The sequence below is a fragment of the Haliaeetus albicilla genome, chromosome 26 (assembly GCF_947461875.1).
Source record: "Haliaeetus albicilla chromosome 26, bHalAlb1.1, whole genome shotgun sequence".
Lineage (NCBI taxonomy): Eukaryota > Metazoa > Chordata > Aves > Accipitriformes > Accipitridae > Haliaeetus > Haliaeetus albicilla.
The window spans coordinates 14497820-14511373 of record NC_091508.1 but is presented as its reverse complement, the minus strand read 5'-3'; the positions used below and the strand labels follow the sequence as shown (position 1 = coordinate 14511373).

Here is a 13554-nt window from a genome sequence, read left to right as displayed (position 1 = left end):
ACGCTCACAAACACATCCGCCTAAACACAAACACATACTCGCTGTGCATGTATATAAGCTTATCACGGTAAATTTTTTACTCCTGTTTGCAGCTGAGGAGAGGCAGCAAAACTGTTGTGCTTCGAATAAGCAGTCTTTGACCTGGAAAGCATTGAGAAACTCTAAGTCATGCTGTTGAGTCAGGGCTCCCGGGTCTCCCCTTCCTGCCTGGCTGTGGTTGCAAAGTGTGATCTTACCTTCCCGGAGCCTTCCCTCCCCATCTGTCAGGAGGGATGATAATCCTTCCCATTCACAGTGGGCTTGTACAGATAAACCCATTAATGTGTGGGAGGTGGCAAGATACTACAATGATAACTGCTACTGAAAAGATTATAGATAAATTGAAAGTCTTATTGTCATTATTAGCCATTTCGAAATGAGCTTCCTTTGACAATGTTTCTGCCCCTTCTGTTTTAACTCTCTGCAAACACTGGCATGATTGAAGCTGGCTGTCTACCTGCTTGTGGAAAACAGATTTAAGCTTATGGTTACCTGCTTATCTGTGCTACTTCTAGCTCATTCTGCATATCACACTGAAAGTGATATTAAGCAGGTGAGATGCTGCGTGCTGGAAGGAGGGAAATCTGGCTGTCAAGGCCCTGCGTGGCATTCAGGCACAGAAGTGATTAAATCCACAAGGTGAGGGCCTGACCACCTCCTTTGTACTTAATACCATCCATGCAAACACAGGTCCTCACTGTGTATGCACTGATGGAGAACAACCTTCAGACTCTGCAGCCAGCCACCAATCAAACTGGCATTAACCTTGCTTGCTTTTTCCTTTTTTTTTTTTTTTCCTGTTTTGCTGTGTTTTAGCAGAAAGGTTCTGTGAGCATTGGCTGTAGGGCCTGGCAAGAAAAAGGTTAAAAATTAATGAAAAATTCTTGGTGTCAGACAGGTGCCAACCTCTAATTAGGGTAATTGATAATACAATGTTTGCAGGTAGAAGCCCTCAGGCTGCTCTGCAAACACACCTGAAGAGGAGATAAAGATGAAGTAGGCATTTGCCCAGGATCACCTCATCAAATTTGCACCCCTCAGAGCCAAACCAACGCTGGGTTTTATCCTCCTGCCTATAGCTGAGGTCTGCTGCTGGCATGATCTCCCAAGCACCCCCTTCTCCTCTCACTTGCCTTCCAGACATGGCAGGGTGAGGGCAGCATCCTCGGAGGCCAAAGCTACACAAATGTAAAACCTCTCTGAAATGCAGGAAAGTCTGGCCCTGCAACCTGTCGCCTATAGTGGCATATGGGTAAGGCACGGCCTCGCTATGCAGCTGCTGTGCGCACAGCCAGCCCGGCGCGCAGCACGCTGCCCAGAGCTCGCGGGGGCACGCAGCCAGCCACCCGTGGGGGCACTGGGCCAGATCTAACACCCCTCGAAGGAGATGAGAAAACGTGGGGTGATTTTAGTGGGTGGCAGGCACAGAGATCCTTTAAAATGTTGTCCTCTCCATCCTGCATTCCCACTCGCTCTTCTGTGCTGTTCTCTGAATTGTTTTCATTCAGGGCAACTTCTCCTCTTTTCCCTCCAGTGACGACAGTTTTGTTCTGATGGAGTCGTGAGGTTCACTAAATATAGTGAAGGGCTGTTTCTGCAAGGACTTCAAAAAGCTTGTTTCATTTGCTTGGTTCCTTTCATCCTTTGTTGTCCCTGGTTGTGTTGGACTCCCAACTGCTACCCAGCCTTATCTGCTCAAATTTCTGCTGAGGACTTGGAGGCAACACAGTCAAAATCCACATGTGATACCCAATCTGAAAGCGGCTGCTCCCCAGCTCACACAAATGAGCAGAAACTCAAAGGGACTTCACATGCACACACACATACAGCTGCCTGTGGATGCCACCATCACCAGCTCTGAAAGAGTTTCAGCTGAAGATACAGGAGGACGATGTGTGCGTGGCCATGTGAAGGGTGCATATCTCATATGCAAGCACTCAGGGGCTTCCAGCTGCTTGTGGCCACCCTGACCAACACTCAGAGAAGGCTCTTTTGGGCGTACTGGTCACTAACAACCATCTCTGAACACCCTCTGCATGCGCTTGGCCATGCTGCAAAAGCTCTTCTCTGGAAGTCCCAGTTTCAGGCTACATGCATAGGAATTGCTGCTTTTAGCACTGCCTGTCTGTCCTTGCAGACGAGTCACTTCCACATGGCACACTGCAAAAGCCGTACATCGCCCATGCACACAACGCTGCGCATTTCTCTCCCACACACCCCCCTCCACTCCTTTAGGAGCACAGAAAAGGAAAAAAAAAACCACCCAACACTTAGCTTTAGACCGAAACTGGACCAGGACATCCCATCCCTCCCCAGGGTTATCCCCAGCCTTGTAGTTATTGCCAGCTCCTGGCAATTTTCACAGCACCCCATTCTTGCTCCAACTATGCTATAGCTGCTGTGAGCTAGGAAAAAACTGGTGTTTTACAGATCCAATTTGCAGTTTTACACCAGATCCTCCGAAACTTGATGCCTGCACATCTGCCGTCAAACACAGACTTCTGGTAAGCCTATATACATGCACAGATGCAAGCAGTGATGAAGAGGCTTTTTCACACAGAAAAACGCACACTCCACAGCATTCAGAGCCCCTACCTGGGCTAATTTGCTCCTTGTATTATTGCCACAGGAGGATTGTTGCCATGTGTTCACTCACCCAAATCTCCCTGCAGCATTTTTAATCTAATCTTCTCTGTAACTGCAAGGTGAGGGTCATTTATAGCTATTTTTCATAAAAACAATATTTCAACCCAAATAATAATAATGCAGAAAGAAAAAAAAAAAGAACCTGAGAACTTGTTGGAGAGGAGAAAACACGCATGAAGTAAGCTCAGAGGCTTGTCTCCCTCTACTGGCCCCCAGACAAGGCAGACAAGAGTCAAACTCCTTTTTAAGGAGAAAAATACAGCACCAAACACAGCCGCCATCCTGTCTTTTTTTTTTTTGGCACTTTATCTCTAGTCAGGCACGCACCTCTGAGAGAAGCAGGGACAATCTGAAGAGATTTTAGAGAAAGTGTCTCCTGTTCATTATTGCACGAACAACGTAAGAACCAGCACCAGAATATACCTGGCTTTTTTCTCCTTCTCTTTTTTCCAAGGTAAGATTGTTTCCTGCTGCATATTTCCTAGTGATCCTCCTGATCTAATTTTCAGACTCCCAGCTATAGATTTCCCTCCGAGCTAATTAATGTCACTTGCCCCACAGCTTTCCTGCAGATGTACTTCAATTCAGTGTGTGGCATCGCTGCTGTGTTCCCCTCCAAAGCCCTAACCCAGGGTTCTGGCTCACAGGGAGAGGCATTTCGACTGACCGAGAACAGCAGGGAAGGCTCTGCTGAGCTTTCCTGTAGGTGTTTTTGGTATGAGGGGGAGGAAAGGAGAGGCAAAGAGCAGTCACATAGTGGATCTGATTGCAGGATGGAGCCTTAGAGGCATAGACACCACCTCTCTCTGTAATATATCATTCCCAAATGAATTCTATGCCTTGTACTTTGAACATGTGTGCGTGGGGTGAGGGAAGAGTCGGAATTTATTAACTAAAAATTTTCATGAGAGTAGGTTAAAACTCTAGACTTAACCACAGTCTGCATCAGAGTCTGAGACAATCTGCAATTATGATCCCTGTCCTCATGATTTTTGGGGAAACTGAGGTTGCGTTATACTCCTAATATTTGTATCTACAGAGTAACCATGGGTTTGAGGTTCTTTAGTACAAATCTTGGCTGAACTGCCTAGATCTTAAACATTTTCTAAGTGTCCGTGATGGTTTCTTTCTGCTTGATAATCTGCCTCTTGAAATCTGTAAGAATGGGCATCTATAGTGAAATGATATCTGTAAGAATGTTCCCTAAGTTCTATGATCATCTGTATTGCAAACAATTAGGGTCTTTCAGCGGCTTGACTCTCCAGAAATTACTCTTCTTTTTTTTAGTCGAAATGTTAAAGGAAATCAATGCTGTTAAGAAAAAGACATCATAATTTGCAGGGGGAAGGGCAAACATGGCAATTTTTAGCCATCACGAAAACAAAAATTGCTATCCCCAGCTTAAATATTATTGTGATGAAGTTGTTTTTCCAATCAGAGTCCCATTTGTGCTGGATACTTTACAAGTATACTGGTTTACATGCAGGTAAGATCTCATTGGCATTTAGACTAATATGCCTGGAGGGGAAGCAGTATAGAGTCCTTATATTATCTCTATAACTCTGCAGGAAAAAAGCTGAGAATTTTGCCATTTATGTTGCTTTTGCTTTTCAGATATTGTCCTGTTCATACGCTATCTAAAAGGAGCAGAAACTGCCCTAGAAAGTTTTCAACCATTACACGGAAGTGCAGCCACCTCTGGAAAGAAACCTGGGACCTTTTTGACAGCTATATTATACAGCACTGTAGCACAGAGTGGAGGAAAGAAAATAATGTGCCCATCTGAAATTGTGAAGGGGAGATGGGGGAGAAGACAGAAAGTAGCCAAAAAGGAAAATAATAGGAGCAACACCTAACTCCTCAGTAAGGAGGTGGAAGAGAATGAATGACCGCACATGGATAGATAGTGGATGTTATGTTTTATGCCAGAAATTTTCAGCCTGGATCATAGAAGCTGGGGCATCCATAGGCTTTTTCTGAGAGAGCTGAGAAAGCCAACAGAGGAAAGTGAGCCAACTGCAAGGGCTTATTTTAGACTTCCACCACCAGCAGGCAAAGCTTTAGGGGGCTTCAAACCAAAACAGGGTGGAAATCAATGTTTTTTTCCAAAACAGGTCAGCCAGACCCCATCAACACCACAAGGTGGGGTTAGTCCAGCGTAGATCCGCTGCCGACAAACGCCAGGTAGTGAATAATAATTGCAGTCCCACTTCCTGCGGCAATTTCTCCATAGAGGTTTCTTATTGACCCAGTGCAGTTTAGCTTGTGAGATGTGATGAAATCATAGCCGGAGGGTTTATGGCAGTGGCTGCAGGCTATTAAAGCTCAGATGCCATCCTTAACTTGTGCTATGGGCTCTTCTTTATTCATGACATGACAGCCAGAGGATGAGGTGTCAGGCATAACACTAACATTTCTTGGCACCCATTGGTTTGTATTGCTCACAAAACTTTGCCTTATTTAGGAGATGATTTGTGCATTTATAATTAATATGGATTAGATATTATTATCTATGCAATATGGCAGGCAAGCAGTTTAGAGAGGCTAACAGCTGTTCAACAATGCAAATGATGCATACATAAATTACAGTTTAGTAATGGGATATTATTACCAACACACACAAAAGTTCAGAACCAGGGTGGCAAATATAAATAACCATGGCATGGAAACTTTCCCAAGCTTTCCCTAGACGTGCAGCTGAGATGAAGGGAATGGACGCAGGCACTGGTTCCTCCTGTATTCTCCAACTGGCCTCACTGTTCGCAGCAGTTATGAATGAATGGAAAAACAGCACAGCTGGCCTCAAAACAACCATCTAAGCTTTCTGTGCTTGCTCCCAGCCAAAAAACTCCCAATGCTTTGGTGGCACCTGGAGTTTTTGAAGAAAGGCATCAGATTTAACAAACATTTAGTTGGGAATGTTGGTCCATTCTAAAAATAATCCCTGGGGAAGGATCTGGCTGCGTGGCCTGTTCTCCAATTTTTTGCTCAGTGGAAGAGATGCTGTAGCCCCAATGGGTTTGGGGCCCAGCCAGAAGCCCCGATGTGCTCACCAGACCCTCCGAGGCAATACAGGTGAACAAGACCTGGACTGATGTGCTCGTCCCTCTGCATGTGCAGTAAATCCAAGGCACTCTGGACAGGCTGCACTCCCTCTCTATGAACCTCACGGAGCACAGCACATATTTCTCTCTAGGAAAACCTGGATGAAAATCCTGGCTCTATTTTTCACTCCAGTCACAGAGCCTTCTGCTTTTAGACACTGAGTTCTGCCAGCAAGATACCCTAAGGTATGGTTTCTTCCCAGATTTCAGGCTCAGTGATACCTTCGAAGCCCACTGCACCTATGTCAAAACTTGCTCAGAGATTCCTCAGCAGCAGCACCCTGTTAAAAGTCCCGAAAGCTTCAGCTGGAGCTTACGCCTTATTAGACACTAAAGCCAGCCAGTCTCCAAGAAACCAGGACTCAGTGGTTCTTGTATCTTCAGGACTCCTTAACCCACAAACACCAGGGCCCTGTTCAGGAAAATGTGCCCCTCTTCTGCAAGAGATCTGCATCGAGTATGTCCTGCTCTACCAGCACCTATCCAAGTAGTACCTCTACAGGGATGAGGGAAGCAGGTAACTGCCTTCCTTAACCCAAGCTCAAAAGAAGCAGAGCACAGGGAGGACTTGCTCACCTCCTGATAACAGCAACACATTCATCTCCTCTATAGCGTCCTGCAAGGGACTGGGAAAAGATGGTTGCCAGCCCTGCAGCTGGGAAGTCTTGAGAGAAGTAAAAGTGAAGCAGAGAAAGCACCGCAGCTCCGGCGTAGCCTCCACCATATGGGTGATGAATGTACTAGGGTTTGGCACCAGCACTCACACAGCTCCTCTTGTGCTTGTTAAGCCTGCCTAACTATATAAAATATACTGACAGAAGTCCTGTTAACAGAGCAAATCCAAATCAGCTCCTCTGCCAATATACCAGTAAAGAGCAAAGGAGTGAGAGAGAAGCGGGACACCACAGAAAGGCTTTGATTTTGCACTTCCAAATCATCTCTCACACAGAAAAGGCTGGCTGGAGATATTGAAGTGGGGTGAAAGGGAAGAGGGGAACAGGAGAAATGTAAAAGGGAAAAGTGAATAAAATTTGCACCTGTCTTCAGGTCTAAATCTGCACAGAACACACATATCTTCATGAGTCAGAAGCTCAGCCATTGCCCATTTCCTTCACTGAATCCTCCTGCAGGGTGGTTTACCTAAGCTGTGGTAACTGGTGTCTCCACTCTGCGTGACAGACAAAATCCACAGGTCTCTTCCATCCTGACTTGTAATTCAGCCTGCACTGACAATGCACAGCACAGGGAAGAGCACGGCATTTCCCCAGTGTCGTAAATAAGGCTGAGATTACTGACAGCATAGAATGGGACTGACTATTGCAATATTTAATCTGCTGGGTGGGCAATTCATTAAAACAGATATCTAGGGCTTTAATCGCTCTGCCAGGCTGCCATCTGCTTCCGTCAAACTCCCTCCTGGCTTAGGCCAGGTCTTAATGTAGGAGAGGGGACAGCTTGTGAGAGGCACTTTGGGGTCTGTGTCATAATTCATCGTGTGCACAAAACGGAATTGCTGTTTGGTGCTGTGAATCCTACCACACGCATGCAGCCACAATGATCCTGCTTGTGCACCGAGAGGGAGGCTGGAAGAGCATGGGGGGTCCCAAGGCTTGGTTTGGCCTCTGGGCTTAGGCTGGGAACAGAAGTGATCGGGGGAGCTGGATCCCCTAACCTCGCTGCCATGTCAGCAGGGTTTATGGAAAGCATCTGGCAGTATTTACAGAGATGTTACTCACAGATATGAAATCAATTCATCTCATCAGCTTTCTTGCTGTGATTCTCAGTGGCAATAGTCTTCTCCAAAACCTGAGTTCTTTCTGTCCTGTGTATAACCTTAGAAACAACATTGCCACCTTCCAGGTCACTTCTGCCAACAGCTAAAAACCAGAACTTCAGAGTGCTCCTGAGAGGGGTCTAGACTCAGTCTGACAGTGACCTTGTCTTCTTCACATCACCCATCCGGACCTCTGTGCCCAGCCTGATAGGCCCGAGATGTGGTTTGGCTATGAGACCTCCTATTAGTGCAAACCTTGCTCTTTCTCAGGGCTTCCCCAGCCAGCAAGTCAAGAAGGAAAGGTCCCTCATGGCCTTCTTGCTCACCTGGCCAGGTACTCAGCAGGAGAATACTGTGCTACATAGAGGAGAAGGTCCCTCTGACTTAGAGATCTGAAGTTAAAGATTAGTAAGGTTTGAAAGTATTTCCCGTACGAATTAGCTACACCAATGACTGTGGACTGTGCAGTCTGTGAAGGACAATTCTTTCTCATGCACCAGAAAATGTCCCTACCCCTGAAGGTGGGGATTCACTGGAAGAGTTGCTTCAAAGCAGCCTGCAGTAATGCTGCCCGTTTTGTGCCACTCAGTTGACATCCATTTCCCACAGTATGAACCAGAGGAAGAATCACTGGGTAGTTGTGGCAGCTGTTCATCATGGTCACCATCTGCCTTGATTTCCTGCCCCTGCCATATCCTCCCCTTCTTGTTTTCACCCAGATCCACAAAGGGTCTGGTTTTTATTTAGTTAAACAGGTCCTGCAGAACATCACAGAGACCTATAGAGGACTGCAAGTGCATATGAGGATGTGGATTTTGTTGCTCAGCCCCGCTGTTCCTTGCCTGCAAGATGCCATCCTGCATCTGTCTTGTCTACTCAGTAATAGGTCCAGGGTCTGGGCTGTCCCTGTTATTATGTGACCCACTACCATCTGAGCAGTAGATGTTTTTAAATATGAAATAAAATCAGTAAGTCTACTTTTTCACTCACTAAATAAATATAAACACAAACAATAATCAAAATGAAGCAGTACTTACCTAATCCTTCTTTATCCATATTAACACATGACGATTTCAGATCCCTCCAAAACAAAGGAGTTAGAGGAGACAATGAACATAATAAAGAGCTATTTTTTAATGAACTTTCATCATATTTGAGCAGGTTTTTTTCATTCTTTATATAATATCTTACACAGCAGGATCCTGATCTGATACAGGGAGTCCTAGTTGTGACCGTGACAAGATGATATCACTGCCGCCATCCGTGTCAAATCCTGGGAGGACAGAGAGAGTTCAGGAATCTCACAGCTTGGACGCCAGGCAATCAAGGGCTGCTTGACCACCCTGGAGTGGGCCAGAAGGTCATGATCTGAACAGCCACCGTCCAGCTCTGCTACTTCGCAGGTCTGCTCCCAGCTTTGTGGAGTTCACCGAAAGGCAACTCAGAAGTCTGGTTTGGTGCCTTACACTCATTTATACCACAGTCTGGGTGAGGTTCCCTCACCTCTCAGCCACAAACTGGGTGGCATTGCTGCACAGCCTCAGAGCATCTCTGGATATAGCAGTGCTGTGCTGTTTTATGAAGGTTGTGGGAATTAAAGACAAGTAATATCTCAAACATTCACACTGAGGTATCAATGAGGAAAACCTTCTCTCTCTGCTTATCTTTCAGCCTTTGGCTCCTCTTGACATGCCTCCCTCCCATATTCCCTTCCAGGTCAGGTATGGCTATATTTGGCTACCTTTACTAATGGTAAATGCTCATTTATTTCTCAAGCAGACGTGGCGTTGTCCAGCCACAAGCTTCCCTACTTGTTGGTAAGCAAGGGGAAGGCTGAGCTGCACCAAATTGTTTAATGTCTTCACTGCTTCTCCCCATTGGCACTGTCCCAAGTGAATCGTAGGTCCTCAAGAGACAGGAGAGAGGTCCCAGAGGACACGCAGTACCTCCTAGCCTCCAATGCTGGAACTCAGACACAGACTGGCAAGACGAGAGAAGCGTTCAATAAACTCAGATCCCCCTCAAAAGACTTGAGAAGGCTCACAGAACCATATGCCAGCGGAATTGAAAATATAAATATCTCATAATGAGATAGGCACTTGAGTCTCAGGAAGATTAAGAGAGAAATGCAGAGAAAAGAATGGATGGCAGTGGGGCAGACGGGGAAGAGGAAGTATTTCTCTGGTATTTCTGCCATAAGGGCTAAAAGATCCCATGGGTGACAAATTAAACATGTTATTATTCCTGGGCAAGTTGCTGTCATTTTTGTTTGCTAAGGCTCCCAATTCTCTACCCGCATTTTCCAATAGCTGGCCTACAAAGGGAGCAATTATGGCTGGGCTAAACTTTGGGAGGAAAGGATCCTCAGGTGGCTCCATGCCCACTGGGCAGGGAATTTGGGTAGACTTGACTGAAAATAGACAGATGGTCTTGGAATCCTCTGGAGCCGAGAACAGAGATGAAGAGACCCTTTCTTCCCCCAAAGAGAGCAACAAAGCTGGGTTTATGGAGATGAGCACGAATCACGGGAAGAGATGTGGGGCACATCACTTAAAGCATCACTGGACGGAGCTCTCATGTCGTAGTGAAAAAGGCAGTGCAATAACGGGTCAGAGCACAGGATTCTGCCTTTACTTAGAGAAAACAGTTAATAGTAGTTAAAAATAGTGATGTGGGGTTTAGTTACATGACAGCTGGTACCCACCTGGTGTCAGAGACCAGGGGCAGCTGGAGAGCTGCCTGCGGTGTGCTACCTCCCTATTCCCAGATCTCTTCCTGGCAGCAAACCCATCTAACCAACCTCCCTGAAGAAACTCCACAGACACAAAGATTAAGGAAACATTTAGCCAGCCATGCAGGAGCACTGTCCCAGTGAGAAGTCCATCTTAACCAGTAGGGGTTCAAAACTAATTTGTCCATTTGATTTCTAAGAAGTTGTTGCCTTCAGTGAAGTAAATGAGTCTCGTAAATGGAGGTCACAGCAGGGCCTGTTGTTTGCTTTTGCTCCTGTCAGGAGCCAAGCATAAGGGCTTTCACATGCCACTCTGCATTTCAAACCAGTAACAGCAGCCTGGGAGCCTTTAAGTAGGCCCTAATTAGTGCTGATAGATTTCAGGGTGCTCTGCGGCTAGGTTGAGCAGCCTTTGTAGAGCTGGGAGGCAGTCTCCTTCATTGCTTGAATGACAAAAAGGTTCATTGGGACTTGGTTTTGAAACAGCTCAATAAAAGTGGTTATGACATGGCCACAGGCCTTGAGTTAACAGCTGATCCAACAAAGAAAAGAGGTGAAACAGCAACCAATTAATGTTTCTTCTTGTGCCATCTCCAAAAGACAAACTTCCGGAGAGCTGCAGGTTTGGATTTCAGCTGCTTACCTGCCTGTTCTCCAGTCCTTTGGTTCTGCAAAGTTGAGGGTGGTTAATATTAAAAAATGTGCCAAGTCATAAATTCCTGGTACTTTTTAACACCTCTGCATTTGTTTGATTGTTTATGAACTGTTGCAAAATTATTATGATTAGGTTAAGTCTCGGCAGCTTATGCTTTTAACTTGGCATGCCTCCAGTGACAAGTATGTGTGAGTCAAAAGGATGTGACCTGTATGTCTTTTACTCATAGGACTATAATTCTGCATGGGTTTTATTCCAGTGAGGGAAAAAAAATCTTAAGGAAGTCAAAAGAAGAGACAAATTGCTCGATAAGAATTAATAAATCCCAGTTTCCATGTATTTGTGTCACTGTTTCACCCCCAACATTTTCCCCTTAGACACACCTTGCTAGATGCATTCACAATCTTAATCACCCATTCTGCATTACCTCTGGCATTTCTCCACCCACACCAGCTCTTTACTATGAACTGGATCCTTTCACTATAACCTGGGATGTGTCATGTTGGAGCTACAGCTGCCATGACTGGCTGGCCCATACATGTATGCACGATGACCAGTCAAAGGGTTCCCCACTACAGTCCACTGTGGTGGATCACGTTCGGTCTTGCTCAGAGGATTACATCCCTCACATTCTCTGCTGCGTGTAGGAGGAATAATCTTGATGTTAGTGCAGTGGAGATGCAGGCTATTGGATAGCAAATTAAAGTATGCTGGAGATACTTTTGTTTTTCTTTGTCATCTTCACATACCCTCTAGATGCAGTCACCGCATCCCAGGGAATATGTGAAACACTGTCTGAAAATATTTGGGTAAACTCATAAGTCATCATTCATCAGTCTGGGTTCAAAACTGCTCTAGCACAGCATCCATGGACAAGTGCCTGCTTTGATTTCTCTGTACAAAGGAGCACAGGAATGCTGGTTTTGTTTGCCTCTTTGCAGACTGTACACTCTATGTGTGCCTGTAGGTCACTTTAAAGCCATGGGACCCAGACTCATCTGTTGATCAATGCTACTCTGCTGCTGACTCAGCACCAGTACAATCTCCATGCCCAACTGGAGAACCACAGCAGATATACTGATGTCTGCACAAGTTCAGAGACGGTGGACTGACTTTCAGGTGTGAAATAAACTGGAATCTTGTGTTCTTGTCTGATCACTGCAGTGGTATCAAACAAAAAAAAACAACAGCAAAAAAGTATGTTGTGTTTGGAAAGTTAATGCAGAAGGGCAAAGGGCTTTATCTACAAATGAAAGGTACACAGGAATGAAGGAGGAGAGGAAAAACCCCAAAACTTACACAGCCTAGGGAAAAAAAGGGCAGTTAAGAAGGGATTTAATTGATAATGGTTTAGATAATGTCAAGTGAAGTTTCTATTCTCAGCCCAAGTGCAGATGATGAGGCAAAAGGACTAAATGTAGAAATTAAAGAAATACCCATTCAAAGCTAAACTGAGAAACCTTTTGTCACACAGAGAATCATAAGCGTGTGAGAAGTCCCAGCAGGAGAGGTTCTCAAGGCAAAATAACACTGGGGGCATTCAGGAAATAATTAGCTGGCTTCCTGGAGGGAGCAAGTAGATGTGTGTGAGGAAAGGAGGAGTGTGTGATAGGAGGGGGAGGACTGGAATGAGATAAGATTCTAATAGAAAGAATGGATGAGGAATGAGTGGCCTTTAACTCATTCCACGCAGGGGAAAAAAGTAAGCAAGTAAGTAAGGGAAGAAGAAGATCTGTTATGCTCAGTTTAATGAGCTCCTCTGGAGTGGCAGTCTAGTTCAGACATGTGAAATGAGGCTCCTGGCTCTGTTGGAGATAAACCATCCCCAACTCACAGCATCATCTCTGCGGGTGGCCACTTGTTGCAGAACAAAGTGACCCATGGGCTGCTCCTGATCCCAGCAGCCTGGGCACATACATTCGTGGGTGTTTGCTCTTCCCAGTTCATGGTTACGCTGTTCAAACCATCCCCAGCTGGGGCCCCTGGTTACAGCTTTGCAACACTTGTTAGGATGGACCTGCATTGCTCTTGCATTGATTCCCATTTCAACCAGGGATAGCTGCATTTGTCAACAATATTATTACTACCATTATTGATGCTGTTGCAAGTCAAAGCATTTTTGTAGGAACAATCCCTCTCATGGGAGGAACTACCCATTCCATCTATCTATCTCAGACACCACATGTTGATACAGAGAGTTGCCCTCTACACATACTTGTCTCTCTCAGTTGACTACAAGTGGAGGTCAGCTAACCATCATACTGTCAGTGCCTGACTTTTGGATGGTTCAAACTGTGAGAGGTAAAGCCCACACCACAAGCAAAAACTCCAGTGCAGTGTACTTGCAGCAGGGCCTTTGGTTTTTTGCCTAGAATTTCTTTGAGCACTTTGGTGTCATTACCCTTTTGCAAGTACCTTCTGATAATTCTTGTGCAGGAAGTTTCTGCCACAATTGCTCTAATCTCAGTAGTTTCTCATTTTTTTACTATAAAAGTGATAAATGATGATGCTTTAAAAATTAATTTCCATTCTAGCAGCTCGTGACAGCCCCTTTGTCTGTGTTACTTGGGACAAAGTAAAAAAATTAAGAAAGGGATTTCATGGG

The 13554-nt window shown here is 45.4% G+C and overlaps 1 long non-coding RNA gene across 1 annotated transcript; it reads left to right on the top strand.

The window, feature by feature from the left end:
• The first annotated feature begins 2950 nt into the window (after nt 1-2950).
• On the top strand, nt 2951-5027 carry LOC138682042 (uncharacterized). Its single transcript, XR_011322247.1, has 2 exons — nt 2951-3139; nt 4300-5027. It is a non-coding gene; the product is annotated as an uncharacterized lncRNA (long non-coding RNA).
• Nucleotides 5028-13554: the final 8527 nt, after the last annotated feature.